We start from the raw sequence: 18,241 nt of genomic DNA on the forward strand, positions 1-18,241 counted from the left end.
ATCTCAACACACTCAACCAAAATCAGAATTGAACCCGGGTCCCTAGCACTGTGAGGCAGCAGTGTTAACCACTGTGTAAGTTTTAAACCATGGAATCTTGTGGCATTATTATTTTAGTAAACAACTGAGATTTTGGGTTTCTTTTTTAAAAAATGTTACTGGTCTTGGATATGGTAACAGCTTGTAAAGAGGCCAGTTGGGGAAAGCACTGGGTGGCTGAGGGTGCCTGGAGATTCACACACTAAAATTATTTTACCCTCAGAGAGAGGGGTGGAGAAGAGAAACAGGGAGAGAAGATGTTGCTACTATAGGTGCTCAGTAGAAAAGTCTTACCAAGCTAAAAGTTGCTATTTTAAAAGAAAGATTTCTAGCTTTGAAAGAGTTACTCCAGGCACACAGGCAAGAACACAATGGCAGCTTGGCTGAACCCAGAGCATACAAAGGCCTGGATTTTTGTCGAGTCATGAAGATTCGGTGCATTATGCAAAATGGCACAGGGAGCCTGGATCCGGGGGTTCCACCCCCATTTCCGGTAAATCCTGGTAGGAGAAAGGGAACTGGATGTGATTAACACATGGGGGATTTATTTCTCCATAAAGGCCATTGGAACTTAGTGCTGAGTTCATACAGGCCCCAATTTTGCTTGAGAGAGTTTGGGGGCAGGATTCTCCGAGCCCGCGCTGGGTCGGAGAATCCCCGGGGGGCTGCGCGAATCCTGCCACGCCACTCTGATGCCGGGACGTGATTCTCCGGAGAGCGGAGAATCGGCGCCATTGGCGCCGGTGTCTACACAACCCCCTGGCAATTCTCGGCCCGGGATGGGCCGGGCGGCTGTTCAATAAAACCCGAGTCCCGCCAGCGCTGTTCTAACTTGGTCTTACCCGGCGGGACCTCGGCACGAATGGATCCGGGGCGGCCTAGTGGTGGTGGGGGGAGGGAAACAGGGGTCCTACCCCGGGGAGGGCCTCCGCTGTGGCCTGCCCCGTGATCGGGGCCTATCGATCGGCGGGCTGGCCTCTCGGGCTGGGAGCCTCTTTTGTTCCGCACCGGCCCCTGTATCCGTACACCATGTTGCGTTGGGGCCGGCCTGGAGAAGGGAGCCACTATGCATGCGCGGCAATCGCGCAGGTCCCATTGCACATCGTGCATTGGCGCCACCCCCACTGCGTATGCACAGACCTGTGGCGCCCATCTGATGCCAGGATCGGCAGCTGGCGTGGCGTGGGTCGCTCCAGTGCCATGCTGGCCCCCTGTAGGGGTCAGAATCGCTGCTCCTGAGGCCATGTTGATGCCGTCGGGTAATGCGACAGCGTTTACGACGGCATCAACACTTAGCCTCAGGATCAGAGAGTCCCGCCCAGGTTCAGTATGTGACTTATGATTTTTTTAGAGTAGATGTGAATGTTCGAAAAAGGTCAGTGGAATTGTCAAGCTCTCACATCCACTGCCCTTTAAACTTTAAAAATAATGTGTGAATTGAAAAAAATATGATGCCTACAGATTCAATAGCAGTTTGTTCACATAACCCACCATTGTAGTATTTTTACTGCTTGACTGCTTACATAACCTGTCATTATCACAGTGTGTGTCTGTAAGTTCATAACTGATTGACATATTCAAGAGGGTATTAAAGGATTAGCTGTTTTTCTTGCGGGGTTATGAATATAAATGTTTGTTTTATAAGGGATTAAGTGCTTGAGGGAATTTAGATTTTTTTTTTAATGTGTCTTTATCAGTGAGGGTTTAAAAAAAATATATATATATATATTGAAGTCTGTAATAGATACTTAAGAGCTTTACTTTTTCATCTCAGCATAGCTCCCAGATCACCACGGTGGGTCTTGTAAGCAGCCCGACTCAGCACTCAAGAAGCCACTATGGCTGCCTCCAGTTTCTGGGGGTGGTGGGCTCAACCTCAGCATGCATCCAACACCCCCAGAACAAGGATTCTGCTATTTGGAGCACTTTTCCACAGGACGGCGCAGCAAGCTGGGTAATTTCCCGACTCTATGCATCCACCTCAGGAGCAACCGTCATGGGTGCATTTCCCACAATTTTCCATCCAGAGATTTCATTGCGAACTCACAGCATTTTGTCGAAAACTTAGATGTGCTTGATATGAAACAAATATAACTGCTCTCAAGAGTCTATTCCAGGCCATATGTTTGGAAATTCCCTCCATTAATTTCTCTTCCTTCACGTTTCTTTCTCCGCCTTTAAGACCCTTCTTAAAACCTGCCTCTTGGTGCAAGCTTTTAATCACCGCTTCTAATTGCTTCTTCTTTGCTTAAGAGTCAATTGTTCATCCCTCCTCTGTGAAGAGTCTTGCTTTTCCACAGCTATGAATCAACCACAAAATTTCTAAGTGTTATTTTGGGTGAGTTTGACGGGATCTTTCTCACCGGCTTTCTGGGTGAGATCCACACCGATATTCAACCACACTTAAGTCATTTTCTGGGGCCTTGGGGAGTCACTCCCTGGCCAAGCCCATACTGCAACCTTTTTCAACACTGGGGAGCTTAACTCGCCAGTGAGACCGGCTCCTCAGAAATAATAATAATAACAATCTTTATTGTCACGAGTAGGCTTACATTAACACTGCAATGAAGTTACTGTGAAAAACCCCGAGTCGCCACATTTCGTCGCCTGTTCGGATACACAGAGGGAGAATTCAGAATTCTCCTACAGAGAATTGAACCCGCGCTGCTGGGCTTGTTCTGCATTACAAACCAGCTATCTAGCCCACTGAGCGAAACCAGCCCTGCTCGAGGTGCCATTTTGACCGTGTGCCCCAATATCTAAGCTTGAGGATCCCCAATACACCACCCCCCCCACCCATGGGCAATGTCACCCCTGCATAAATGGGCTTTTCCCAAACCCCCACCCCTCCCAAAATGAGGACAACCCGTTGTGGCGTCGCTAAAGGGCCCCTTTTCAGGCCTCAAAAAAAAACTTTTGGAACCCCCTCTTTCAGGACCCCCACCCTTAAACCCCCCAACCATTATGAGGCCCCTTCAAGCCTGCCATTCACCCCCTCACCTTTCATAGTCCCCCTCATTCCCCCTTTCATGAGCATGGACCCCCTCAGGCCAAGACCTTTTGAAGTGCCACCCGAGGATCTGGGCACCCTGGCACTATCACCTGGGCACCCTAGCAGTACCCCTGCCAGCCTGGCAGTGTCACCTAGGCACTTTGGCAGTGCCAGGGTGGCCATGCTGAGGTGCCAGACTGGCACTGCCAAGGTGCTCAATTGCCAGTGGGAGTGCCAGGAGGCCCCCGTGCACTGAACCTGACCACTCAGGAGTATACAATGCCACCCACCCCTTACCATTTTGCCTGATCCACATTTGTGTGGACCAGTACTAAACACCTGGACCAGGCCTCACTGGGGAGGTCATTAGTTCCCGTGAGTCCAAAGAATCCGGGACATACATATTTAAATGAGTGTAATGTCTCATTTAAATATGTATATCAAGATCTCGCCCAGCAAGAGCGAGATCCAGATTGAGACCATGACCTCTTCCGAGGTTCGGATGAATCTCGCGAGACGCCTCAAGCTTTGCAAATCACGCGAGAGGTCTCTTGCGAAATTCAAGGGCCTCGTTATGTCACCACGTCGGGCGCGTCGAGGAGGTAAATCATGCCTTATATTAAAGGCACAAACTTAGACACATTGTTAATGTTATGTAATATTTTGGAACGTTTATTTTAAGAAATTAGTTACAGCCTGCCTCGCAATTGAAAATTCAAACCAAGATGCATTGCTTTCCATAGTGTATCCTATCACTAACACATTAACAGTCCTATAATTATATTTTAATGAGTGTTTGTTACAAACAGTCACTGCCAAGCATTTAAATATATTCTTGTGACCTTGCGTTAGGTCCAACGAAAGCTTGGGTCCTATTTTGAATACAGTCACATTTACCATTTGACTTCCAGTTAATTCTTTAACAAGTGACTCAGCCATAGTATGAATTTCTAGCCTTGTGATTTGAAATTAGTAAGATAAAACTGATTTATCTTCTGGAAGGATAGAGACATTGGGGATTATGGTACTTATCATGAAACATCAATATTCACCACTGTAGAAGGAAGGGCCATGGGTTGAAATCTTATTTCTTTATACAGAAATGGGAAAATTAGAGGTAGAGTGATCAGCATGTAGCTATTATAGATCTCTTAGACGTTAGTCAAAGAGTGGCATTGATGAAAGTTTGCTGACAGGTTCACTGGCCACTCTCTTTGCTATGGTTGTTCGGCATCCATGCAAGACCCAAGCAACAACAGGCTTGAGTTAGCTTTAAAAACTGATGGGTAGTGTACTTCTATATATTTTCCAATCTATCATTGCCCACTACACAAAAGGGAAGGACAGACATTCCGATTGTTTCAGTTCCCTGCAACATGTTGCAGTGTGGTACGATACATCAAAAAAGACAAAAGAAGTTATATAATATCATCAGTAACATGGCTTTCTGCCTCATTGAGAAATTATACCAATGTGACAGTTGATGATCAAGGTACCATTCTCACTATTATACATACAAATGCCTGAACATACAAATTAGGCCATTTGGTCCCCATAGCCAGCTCCACCATTTCATAAGATCATGACTGATCTGATTGTGGCCTCAACTCTACTTTCCTGATTGAATATTTTTAAGGCTGAGTTAGCTCGATTCTTGATTAACAAGGGAATCAAAGGACTTAGGGGACACAAAGTCCTTTGATTCCCTTGTTAATCAAGAATTGAGCTAACTCAGCCTTAAAAATATTCAATCACCCTCCTTCCGCTGCTCTTTGGGGAAAAGAATTCCACAGACTAAGACACTATGAAAGAAACAAAATTCTTCCTAACCCCATATTAAATGGGAGATCTCGAGGGCAGGATTATCCGACCCCCCGCTGGGTTGGAAAATCGCCGGGGGGCGGCGTGAATCCTGCCCCCTGCTGTCCACCGAATTCTCCAGCACTGGAGAATTTCCCATCACCCCCATCACCGTGATCGGGGCCCACCGATCCGCAGGCGGGCCTGTGCCATGGGGGCACTCTTTTCCTACGCGTCGGCTGTGTCAGACTCCGCGATGGCTGATGGCTGAACCCCCCCTGCGCATGCCCGGGGTTGACGTCAGCAGCCGCTGATGCTCCCGCGCATGCGCGGACTCTCGCCGGCCGGCAGAGTCCCTTCGGCCCCGGCTGGCATGGCGCCAAAGGCCTTACACACCAGCCGGCGGGGCGCAAACCACTCCGGCACCAGCCTAGCCCCTGAAGGTGCAGAGGATTCCGCCCCTTTGGGGCGGGCCGACGCCGGAGTGGTTCACACCACTCCGTCCCGCCGGGATCCCCCGCCCCGCCGGGTACGGGAGAATCCCGCCCCTTATCTTTAAACCATGTCTCTTAGTTCTTGTATCTCCCACAGGGGGAAATATCCTCTTGGCAAACACCTTGTAAAGTCCCCTCATGATCTCAGATGTTTCAATACAATCACCTCTCATTCTTTTAAACTCCAATGAATGCATAGACTCCCAACTGTGCAGAAGGAAGCCATTCGGCCCACCGAGTCTGCAACGACCTTCTGAAAAAGCCCCACCCCATCCCCATAACTCAGTAACCCCACCTAATCTTTTGGATACTAAGGACTATTTGGATGCCTAATCCACCTAACCTGCACACCTGTGGGAGGAAGCCGGAGCACCCGGAGGAAACCCATGCAGACACGGGGAGAAGCGGAGAAAGAAAGAATAGAGACTCAACCAGTCCAACCTTTCCTCATAGGATAACTCCTTCATCCCAGAAATCAGTGAAGTGAACCTTCTCTGAACTGCTTCAAACACAATTATGTCCAAACTGTACACAGTACTCTAGATGTGGTCTCACAAATGCCTCATACAATTGAAGAAAACTGTTTTTATCCTCATTCTACTTGCAATAAAGCTGCAACCTAGCGGACCCGTTTATCGTGGGCGTAAATCCTATAACGGCTGCTAAATCTCGTGAGTGGCCAAAAACAGGATTTGCGCAGGTGAGATCTCAGCTTTGAGATCTTCCCTGCAGCTTTCACCATTTAAATAATATATTCCTTTTCTATTCTTCCTGTCAAAGTGGACAAATTCACATTTTCCCATATTCTACCACATCTGCCAATTTTTTTCCCCATTTGCTTAACCTATATCTATATCTCTTTGCAGGCTCCTTGGGTTGGATTCTCCACTGGCTGGATTTTCCGTTACGCCAGCAGTGCACCCACACCCAGGGATTTCCCAACGTGGGGCTGCCCACAATGGGAAACCCCATTGGCCAGCTGGCCAGTGCGCCGCACCGGCAGGGTGGAGAATCCCGCCCCTTATGTCCCCTTCACAACTTATGCACCAACTTATATTTGTGTCATCAGCAAATTTAGCAACCATACATTCCATCCCTTCATCCAGGACGTTGCTTTAGATTGTAAATAGTTCAGATCCAGCAATGATTGCAGTGGCACTTCCACTTGTTACAGATTGCTAACCCCAAAATGACCCATTTATCTATACTCTCTGCTTCCTGGTGGCTAACCAATCCTCTATCCATACTAATATGTTATCCCCCACACTATAAGTTCTTATTTTGCGTTGTTACCTTTGATGTGGCACCTAATCAAGTGCCTTTTTGAAATCAAAGTACACCACACCTACAAGTTCCCCTTTATCCAGATTATTTGTTGTTTCCTGAAAGTTCTAATAAATTAGTCAAACATGATTTCCGTTTTACAAAACCATGTTTTTAAAAAAATTTAGAGTACCCAATTCTTTTTTTCAAATTAAGGGGCATTTTAGCATGGCCAATTCACCTACCTTGCACATCTTTGGGTTATGGGGGTGAGACCCACGCAGACACGGGGAAAATGTACAAACTCTACACGGACAGTGATCCGGGGCCATACAAAACCATGTTGACTCTTTCTGATTACATTAAGATATTCTGCTATAACCTCCTTAATAATATATTCTTATATTTTCCCTCTGAAAGATATTAAGTAAACTGGTCTGTAGTTTCCTGCTTTCTGCCTCCCTCTTTTCTTGAATAGAGTTGCATTCGCTATGTTTTTGTCGTGTCCAGATTTTGAAAAACCTGCATTTGTATAGCATTTTCATCCAGGAGAAGCAACTGCCAAGAATTTGATGAAAAGCCAAGATCATTGCAATCCCCAAGCCTGGCAAGAATCCTAAATAATCGTCCAGTTGCAGACCAATTTTGCAGACCAATTTCTCTTCGATCCATTTGTTATAAGTTGTTAAAGGATCATCTTGTACCATATCCAACCAACTGTGGAGGACACACTATCAAGCTGGATTCCATAAGGAGCCCAGCACAGAAGCCCAGGTACTTGCCTTCACCACCTACATCAAAAATAGCTTTCAAAAACACCTGATGACTGGAGTCATCTACCTCGATCTCACTGCAGCTACGACACGAGGTGGCATAAAGGCCTACTGGTCAAGCTTTCTAGGATCCTGCCACCCTGGGTTGTCAATATCATCGCTTCTCTTCAAAATAGACTATTTTGAGTCCACATGGGGCCCAAAGCCAATACATGATAGAGGCAGTGAAATGGCCTACCTCAAGGATCAGTACTGGCCCCCCTCCTGTTCAACCTGTACATAAATGACCTGCCAGCCAATGCAGCTGCAAGTTCATTGACGCAGATAACATCTGCTGTGCTTACCAAGAGATTTCAAGGACATTAACAGTGCTCTAAATGACAACCTTACTAAATACTCAAAATGCTGTCAAAAGAACTTGACCTCGACCTAACCAGCAGCCATATCAAACAGCATCCAACACCAACCTATCTTGGTGCCATTTTCGAATACACTCTGACCTCCAAGCCACACCTCCAGAAAGTCTCAGCTAAACTGAAGACTCGCAATAATTTCATCAACAAACTAGCGGGAACCTCTTGGAGAGCCAACACCAGAACATTAAGCACCTCCTCGTTGGCTCTCTGCTACTCAGTAGCTGAATATTGTGCTTCTGGGTGGAAGAATTGCAAACTGGTCGATGTCCAGCTGAATGAGATCAAGAAGAACATCGCAGGAGTAATCAGGTCGACCAGCACAAATTGGCTCTGCAACATTGCGCACAGATCCGCCATGTAGCTAGCACAGCACGATTGCTGAAAAGAGCTCACAAAATTCCAGATCTACCACTGATAGACGATATCACCCACCCACCCAGCAAGCGCCTCAAGATATCCAATCTAGACCAACCTTCCCGAGCTAGGCAGTTCTGCTGTAGGTGGAAGGACCTGTGGCACAACACCAATAATACAGCCCAAACTCAACACTTGGTTGATGAACCCATGTTGGAAATCCCAGGCTTCGATCTACCGCGTGGTGAATGGGTCAAACTGAACATGTTTCGCACCGGAGTCGGACCCTGCCACAACAACCTCTTCCTTTGAGGATACTGTGACTCACCCCGTGCAATTGTGGCCAAGTGCAAACCATGGTGCATATAATCGACATGTGCCTGATCTGTGCTTCAGTGACACTCTCGTGGCCCTTCACCAGGCTGAGGAAGGAGGCTGCCAACTGGCTGAAGAATTTCAAATTTGACATCTAGCTGTCCATCAGTGCATATGCTAGTGGTAGTAGTGTAATATTTTCATGCCCAGCAGGCATCTCAAAGCGCTTTACATTTCATCCAATGAAGTACTTGTGAAGTGTAGTGACTTGTAATGTGGGAAACGCAGCAGCCAAAATGTCCAGAAGAAACTCCCACAAACAGTAACTTGATAATGATCAGCTGTTCTGTGTTTGTGAATTGAGAGAGAAATATTGGCCGGGACACCGGGGATAACTCTTCTGTTTTTCTTTGAGATTGTGGCATAGGATCTTTCGAATACACCCTGCAAGCAGGTCAATGGGGCCTCAGTTTAATGTCTCATCTGAAAGATTTAGTGCTGCACAGGAGCATCAGCCTTGAGTTTTTATTCAAGCAGTGGAGTGGTACTTAAAGCCAGAACTTTGTGAATAAGAGTCAATAGTGCTACCAACTGAGCTATGGCTGATGCTCAATTAATTAAGTGTGTCTCCCTACATATACAATACCTTAAAGGCAGCCAACTTGTGTGTAGCCTGTGCAGGGAAACTGTGGGCATACAGTCACGCAGCTTACATTGCTGATAACACACACAGAGTGAGTTTGATTTTTATAACATTTGCTGCCGTTAGATTTATAAGTCAAACAGCATCAACAATAATGCATTTTAAATGTGTGATTTCATAGCAGCCAATCGTGGAATCTCACTTGATATATTTAAGCGATTATTGAAAAACGGTAACGCTGGCAAGAATGATAACAAGATGCAATCACAATATTGAGTGTTTTGGCAATCACCTAGGACAAATCAGCTAAAGCTTGAGAAAGAGGTCAAGAAGCGGAAAGGTTATGTGAGGAAATTCCAAAGCTTAGAGCCTCGGCAGCTGAAGTCACGGTCACCAATGGTGGGTGGAATGAAATCAGGGATGTGCAGTAGGTCAGAATTTAAACTACTCAGACTTTACTCTCATGGTTATGCCATCACTTTGCGTTATCTAAACATTCCTGCTTTTATCTGATCTGTGTAAGAATAAACAGAGATGTTTAGATGATTGAGGGATGCCCAGGAAACATCAGGGTTTTCCCTGCACGGTGGCAACACTGCAGAACACACGTTACCATCTATTTGCCTCAGGCCCTTGCACCACAAAAAATAAGTGACTGCCAAAATTACCTCAATGTAACAACCTAGGGCTGTACCTGTACAGTGGGAATAAAACACTCCTGTTTTGACATGTGCAGCGATGCATAAAATAACGGGGGCAATTTCTCCATTAAAAATTAAATCAGTTAGGGCATTTAGGTACACACTTACAAAACTGTTGTTATTCCATAGTCCCCTCCTTGAAAAGTCGATAATCAAACCCTCCACCATCTAACCCGGGGCTTCCCAAACTGCGAGTCATGATCTCTGCAGCAGCAATGGCTGCTGTGAAACTCCAACTGAATGTTCACACCTGCAAGGCCCCTTAAATCATTGCCTTCTTTCAAAATGGTGGATGAGACCTCAAAGGCCCTTGCTTGAGGCATGACCCCTGCTCCAAAAAGAAGCAAGTGAAAAGGAAAATCTGAAAAATTACATCAAAAGCACTGTGGAAATTTCTGCCCCCCCCCCCCCCCCCCACCCGCCCCACAGGTGTCCCTCACCATGGCACCGCCACCCCCCAAATCAGGTCTCCCCACCACCTCCCACTCCTGCCCCCCACTGCGGGTTATAGCAATTTAAAAGCCTCAAAATGGGGTCCCAGAGCTAAAGGTGTGCAAAGCACCGCTCTAATGCTTAGTATTCTGCTTGGTATCGCGTGTATTTTACTATACTCTGTTAAATTCACTTCAGTTTGACTTCCATGCTGTTCGTAGGACACTCTAATCAAAGTTACCAACAACATTTTGCATGGCTGTGACCAATGCATTATTATTTTACATTATCACACTACCAGATACCATCACCTGACTTCCATTACATCTACCATCCTCCAAGCATGGAAGTGAGTTGGTGACCTTTTCCTCAGCTGCCACTAATGATACTTTGTAAATAACTGCTAAAAGGTGCACATCAGCCCCTCTACCCTCCGCCCCCATACTCCCAATGCTGCTTTTCTTTCTCTCTTTATGAGGTCACTACCTTGCCTCCCCTGAGCATTCCCTCTTCCAGACAGAACAGCTTTAAGACAGAGGCTTAGCACTGCCGCCCCGAACACTATATTGTGATGGTCTTCCTGGTGAAAAGAAAACATTAAAGCAATGGCTAAAATTCAATCTGATATATAAAGTACCATATGATCAGACACATGAACATCTTGACTGCCCTCCTGCAACAATCAGGGTAAGCTGAGTTAGTCTCAGAGGGAGGTTTTACTGGGTCGAGGCTTTATCCCACTGGTACTTACAGAGTTGAAGTCCTAGGAGCACATTGTGAAGGGATTAGTAGTTTTCCAAACACCATTGTGGAGGCAGGCACCAAAGAGGGAAACAGAAAAAAAGAGAAAGGACAAGATGTAATTGATTTGGTTTAGTGGACAATGACTTGTGTATCATAACAGGGTGAGCTAAAGGGGAAAACAAAAGACTTAGGCCACCAAGGAACAAAGTGCTTTCCAGTAGTTTCCAGAAGAAAAAGTAACTTTTATATTCATCTGGCACAATTTAAAATAAATCACAGGTAGGCAAATCCAATCTTCTATTTGTACTACAATCATACATGACCTGATTATTGAGTTGACCTTTTAAGCACTCACCATGAACAAAATATAGCTTTTGTCTTGTGTTTTATCTGATGCAGTCCCATCCTGCTTTCTGCCCCAGTCTGAAGGCATTATGAGGCAATTTTACAGTGGAGTACATCATTTTGTAATTACACTAAATCATTTACAACCTTAACTGAAACTATCTAATTATAATAAAATTATTTTGTCTGGGGTTAACATGAACAATTTTTCACAACTGTTCTATCCTAACTGGAAGAGACTTAAGAACACAGAAGGTTAACCTCATGTGCAACTTGAACCTGTAGTAATGCCACACTAATGTAATCAGGAGGCCAGTGATATAATGTCTGGCTTTACAGGCTATAGCATGGAGGGCGAGAAAATCATTATCTTAACAACCTTAACAACAGATAACGATTCTCCAGTCCCCAAAAGAGAAACAAGAAGGTTTCTCACAATCAGAGGCTGCGATAGCTGAAAGTAATCATCTAAAATAATCTCTCTCGTTAAATATCATTCCTCATGACAACTCCCACTGTCGCCACCATTATTTTCATCACCAGCTGCTCTCCTGGCTTTCTCAGCTTCAAACTATGGGTCACTTACAATCACAATTACCAACCTGAACAAACTGAATATCAAAAGGTACCAATAATAGGAGAATATATCAGCCCAGATTTTGTTTCTGTAACACCCCATAAATGAGCTCAATTGGGCGTAACAGAGCAGAAATATCGAAAGAGATCGGTTGCATTCAATCTGCACACATAATATGTATCATGTGGATTTCCAACACAGCAAAAGAACATTTCAACAGAAAGAGAGCTTCATTACAATATAATATGACATCATTTACATATTGATGACATTTTCCCACCTTTACATGAAAAGCACATTGCTGCTTAATTCTGGCCATATAAGACTGTCCATTCGGGGCTACTAGGCTGTGTCATTGTTTATGAAGATATTTAAAGGAACAGTCTGGGAGCTTCATGAATGCGTGTTTTTAAGGAATTTTGGGAAGTTTTATTTGTCAAGCTCAGCTAAGGAAAGCAACCACACTAGGTGGCCCAATGGAAATCCCTCTCGGCTGCTGTGTGAATGCAAAGAAAAGGAAGAAAAGATATTGAGATGCCGAATCGATCAGATTGCACCAGAGGTGGGCTCAGCTCACCTGCAGTTATACCCGGGCTTGTTCAGCAATAGAATGTGCAGGTTAAGATGCCACAGAGGCATATCAGTGTTGTGTGCTGCAACATAAACTGCAGCCATGTTCCAAGATCGGCAAGGCCCCGTCAAAGGCTTCAAATTTAATTCAGCCCTGAACATCTCTGGGCAGAATTGTATCTGCAAAGGGGAAGGGATCAGGTGTGTGCAGGGAGTTAAAGCCCCCAATAAATGACAGCAAGAGGGGAACCCAACATGTTCTCACTCTCTTCTGCGAGAGTGCTGAGTTGGAAATTCTTTTGAAGATGTTAGGTCAGATATTTAACTGCGTTAAATAGCAATTAACTGGTAAGTTCATTTTCAATGCAGTCTTTAACAGCTAGCGCACTGATTTTCTGTTATTTGTGGACCTCACCAGGGTTCACAAGGCAAGACCACAACGGGATGTTATAGAACATTGCCTGATAGGAAATAGTTAAATAGAGAAACTGAACAGCTACAGCCATGCTTATAGAAAGGGCTTTACTCCTAATTTATAGGCAGGTATAACTTTGTGCAAGTCATTTGACTTGCAGTACCTTGGATCATACAGACCTCAATGTAAGCTTATCAGCTCTCAGCCTTCACTGTGAAACTGCAGCAGCTTCTGAGGTCATAATATTGACCTCTGAAGAGGAACAGGATGACCAGCAACACTGACACCAACAACACCAGGAACAGCAACAATAGCTGACTACTTCACAGCCACTTCACAGGGAAGAAGGGGAGGATTTAGAGATGAAGCTCAAAGGAGGTTATATGCCCTTGACAGAGGATGAGCTTCATCAACATGACCGAGCAACAGTGTTTCGGGAGGTTCAGGCTCTTGTGGATATTTAATTGTGGATATTTGTATTGTTTTGGAACAAGACCTCCTTCGAAGAGGGTTGGATAGGTTTGCACTGCCGGTTACCATCAAGGTTGCCACAACCTGGAATTTCTTTGCCTTTGGCTCCTTTAAGGCATCAGCCTAGAGACATCCACAGGATCTCACAATCTGCAGCCCAAAAGTTTGTCTCCCACTTCACAGACCAAGGTGTGCCAAGGCTGCCAATATGTGCACCAAAGAGGGCAGTCAGAGAGCTCTTCCCTTTGCAGCAGTGGCTGGATTTTCACAGGTTCAGGAGATCATCAACTGCACATTGGATAATTCTGTAACATTCATCAACCAGTAGCTTATTATGCATGTATGCACAAGATTTCATTGAAGCTGCCATAACTTCATCATCGTGTACCAGTCAATTCTACCACAGGTTTTCACAACTCTGAGCAGATTAAGTGGGGGGCTCCCCCCTACTACCCTTTGAGCTTCTGGCTGATGTCACCTATCAATAGAGTCAGGGAAAGATACAACAAGTCACATTACAACAAGACATGGGTTGATATGAAATGGACATGGAGAACATGGAGGATGCATGAGTTAGACCTTTTGAACATACCTTTTAAAAGCTTCCCGAAAGCTGAATGTCGCCTCTGGGATCCTTGAACCGTGCGCTATGAAAAAGTTAGCCCGACTCCACAAAATCTGCAGGGGGCTACAGGATAGCAACCCCAGCAATGGAGCCAGCCAGGCTGGGAGTGCGAGGTATGGGCTTGTTTCCTGCATCCTTATCCCACCAATTTCCCAATGAAAATTGGCGGCGTTGGGAATAGGGTCAGGATTCTCGGAATCAGGCCACGTTCACCACTTTTAAATACCCGCTTCTATTCCAACATATTTGGAGGCATAAAAATCCTGGCTCTGGTTTCCAGGTAACAGCCATGGTTTCTTCCTTTTGCTCATATCACATTATGAGTCTCGAGGGTTAAGCAAAACAGTTTATTTCCTGGTCAATGAAATTATGATTATTGGCACAGGTAGATGTACAACAACAGGCTCATCGTTACATATGTATGTACAAGTAGGGATATCCTCCATTTACAACAGTACATACATTATAATTATTGTTGATGATTATGTTGGAGACGTCTGATGGCATTGTAGAATTAATTTATTGCCCTTAAAAATAGAAATTTAAGGCAATTATTCTGCACACAAATCACTATTGCAATTTGTAATATGAGCAATTATTTAAGTGCACATAATCTTGCGTGAATTGCCCTAAATTAGGTAGATAGTTGCTCCAAACCCGAACAAAATGGTGACTTGTATTTTTTTTACGCTGCTTAAAGTACAAATATTTTATCTGATCTAATGTGAAAGACTTCTACTGTTTTTATAGTAAGAAACATTAATATACAAAATTTAAATCATTAGCTTTGAACACAAGAAACCTGCCAAATATTATACTTTATGCAGTAAAAGTTTTTCTTCTTGAGGGAATAAAAACCACTCTTCATTATGTTCTGGAAAGGGGAATTGCACCTTTTTTCCAAACCAATGATGTTCTGACTTTGCATAGATTATGAAGCCTTGACGACATATTGTAGTCATAGTGCTACAATATTCTAGAGATACCACCCATTGTTCATGATATTTTGAACATCGTGGTTAGGTTACATGGGATCTATGGTTCAAGTGTGTATTTTGCTTCCCACGTTTTAATGCGATTAAGAGTTCGATAGCTGGTCAGAATTCTGGTATAAACACACATTTCACATGCAAACCTCTTTGCTATTGGTTGAAATACATTTTTTTTTTAAATTTTGACTACCCAATTCATTTTTTCCAATTAAGGGGCACATTAGATGGCCAATCCACCTGGCCTGCACATCTTTGGGTTGTGGGGGCGAAACCTACGCATACACGGGGAGAGTATGCAAACTCGACATGGACAGTGACCCGGAGCCAGGATCGAAACTGGGACCTCGTCGCTGTGAGGCAACAGAGCTAACCCACTGCACCACCGTGCTGCCCGAAATACATTTTTAAACGGCGTCCCGATCACCGAGGCCCCAAAAAGAATTCTCAACCTCCCCCCACCCCCAACCCGAACGCAACATGGGAGGTTCCCCCCGCCCCACACCACCCACACCGGGCAACCCCGGTCCAATCACGCACACACAAAATGACAGCTTGGCACCTTGACAGTGCCAGCCTGGCACCCAGGTGGCACAGCCAGGGTACCCGGTTGACACCAGCAGTGCCAGGGCACTAGCCTGCCCAAAGGGCATGCAGCTGGGGGGGTCTCCGATCCCCTATTAGCTGAATCTCGCGAGTCGTTGTGAGCCAGTTGGATCCCAGGAGCAGGGTCTCCCGGCTTTCAACAGCCATGCTGCGCCACGGAAAGCTGCTTTTCTGGCACAGCGTGGCCGGAGGATCGCGCCCAAAGAAACTAGGAGCAGGAGTAGGCCATTTAGCCCTTTGAGAATTGTAAGATGAACTCCAGTGTTTTTATTTCAGAACAGTAAGAAGTCTTACAACACCAGGTTAAAGTCCAACAGGTTTATTTCAAATCACTAGCTTTCGGAGCACTGCGCCTTCCTCAGGTGAATGAAGAGGTATGTTCCAGAAACATATATATATATATATATATTTATATTTATAAACAAAGTCAATGGTGCAAGGCAATGCTTAGAATGCGGGCATTAGCAGGTAATTAAGTCTTTACAGATGCAGCAATAGGGGTAACCCCAGGTTAAAGAGGTGTGAATTGTCTCAAGACAGGACAGTTGGTAGGATTTCGCAAGCCCAGGCCAGATGATGGGGATGAATGTAATGCGACATGAATCCAAGATCCCGGAAGGTTATTATTTCAGAATGCTAACATTAAGAAGTATAGGGGCAGCATGGTGGCGCAGTGGTTAGCACTGGGAGTACGGCGCTGAGGACCCAGTTCAAATCCCAGCCCTGGGTCGCTGTCCGTGTGTAGTTTGCACATTCTCCCCGTGTCTGTGTGGGTTTCACTCCTGCAATCCAAAGATGTGCTGGTTAGGTGGATTGGCCACCCTAGATTGCCCCTTAATTGGAAAAAAAATAATTGGGTACTCTAAAAAAAAAATTTTTAAAGAAGTGTAGTTCTGATAAACTTAAATTTTGCATTCAGAATACTCATTTAATAGCACTGTTATTTGGAGTACAAGAATAAGGATTTCTTGTGGCAATTGTTTTGGTGAGACCATACATGGAGTATCATGTGCAGTTTTGGTCTCCATATCTAAGGAAGGATTTCTTTGCATTGGACTATGAGAGGAAACCGGAGCACCTGGAGGAAACCCACGCAGACACAGGGAGAAAACACAGACTCCATACAGACCATCGCCCGAGGCCAGTATTTAACCCAGATCCCTGGAGTTGTGAGGTAACAGTGCTAACAACTGTGCCACTATGTCACCTAAGTTACTTCATACAATGGGATACCAGTTTACAGAATACAGTGCTGTCATAAAATGCTGTCACCCACGTTGACGCAGCGAACAACAAAGCACAACAGCGCCTATACCTTCTCAGCAAACTAAAGAAATTCAGCATGTCCACATATTGACTCTTACCAACTTTTACAAGTGCACCATAGAAAGCACCCTGTCTGGCTGCATCACAACCTGATATGGTAACTGCTTGGCCCAAGACTGGAAGAAACTACAGAGAGTCATGAACACAGCCCAGTCCATCACACAAACCTGCTTCCCATCCATTGACTCAGTCTACACCTTCTGCCATCTTGGGAAAGCGGGCAGCATAATCAAAGACCGTTCCCACCCGGCTTATTCACTCTTCCAACTTCTTCCATCCGGCAGGAGATACAAAAGTCTGAGACACACAAACAGATTCCTCCCCGCTGTTACCAGACTCCCAAACGACTCTCTCATGGACTGATCTGATCTCTTCACACATATTCTCTATTGAGTAGTACTACACTCCTGTCCTGTATGCTTCACCTGATAAGACCATAAGACCATAAGACATAGGAGTGGAAGTAAGGCCATTCGGCCCATCGAGTCCACTCCACCATTCAATCATGGTTGATTTCAACTCCATTTACCCGCTCTCTCCCCATAGCCCTTAATTCCTCGAGAAATCAAGAATTTATCAATTTCTGTCTTAAAGACACTCAATGTCCCGGCCTCCACCGCCCTCTGTGGCAATGAATTCCACAGACCTACCACTCTCTGGCTGAAGAAATTTCTCCTCATCTCTGTTCTAAAGTGACTCCCTTTTATTCTAAGGCTGTGCCCCCGCGTCCTAGTCTCCCCTGCTAATGGAAACAACTTCCCTACGTCCATCCTATCCAAGCCATTCATTATCTTGTACGTTTCTATTAGATCTCCCCTCAACCTCCTAAACTCCAATGAATATAATCCCACGATCCTCAGACGTTCATCGTATGTTAGGCCTACCATTCCTGGGATCATCCGTGTGAATCTCCGCTGGACCCGCTCCAGTGCCAGTATGTCCTTCCTGAGGTATGGGGCCCAAAATTGCTCACAGTATTCTAAATGGGGCCTAACTAGTGCTTTATAAAGCCTCAGAAGTACATCCCTGCTTTTATATTCCAAGCCTCTTGAGATAAATGACAACATTACATTTGCTTTCTTAATTACGGACTCAACCTGCAAGTTTACCTTTAGAGAATCCTGGACTAGGACTCCCAAGTCCCTTTGCACTTTAGCATTATGAATTTTGTCACCGTTTAGAAAATAGTCCATGCCTCTATTCTTTTTTCCAAAGTGCAAGACCTCGCACTTGCCCACGTTGAATTTCATCAGCCACTTCTTGGACCATTCTCCTAAACTGTCTAAATCTTTCTGCAGCCTCCCCACCTCCTCAATACTACCTGCCCCTCCACCTATCTTTGTATCATCGG

The 18,241-nt window shown here is 45.1% G+C and overlaps 1 long non-coding RNA gene across 11 annotated transcripts in view; it reads right to left on the reverse strand.

The window, feature by feature from the left end:
• The window catches only part of LOC119971332, a 508,049-nt gene that overhangs the window by 108,556 nt on the left and 381,252 nt on the right, over window positions 1-18,241 (reverse strand). For 9 of the 11 annotated variants that reach the window (XR_005461812.1, XR_005461813.1, XR_005461809.1 and 6 more), the window contains one exon: window positions 10,974-10,985. The exons of the other annotated variants lie outside the window; for them this stretch is intronic. This is a non-coding gene — a long non-coding RNA (uncharacterized LOC119971332). The remainder of the gene's footprint in view (window positions 1-10,973; window positions 10,986-18,241) is intronic. 11 annotated transcript variants of the gene reach the window in all.

This window comes from Scyliorhinus canicula, chromosome 9, assembly GCF_902713615.1.
Source record: "Scyliorhinus canicula chromosome 9, sScyCan1.1, whole genome shotgun sequence".
Taxonomy (NCBI): Eukaryota; Metazoa; Chordata; class Chondrichthyes; order Carcharhiniformes; family Scyliorhinidae; genus Scyliorhinus; species Scyliorhinus canicula.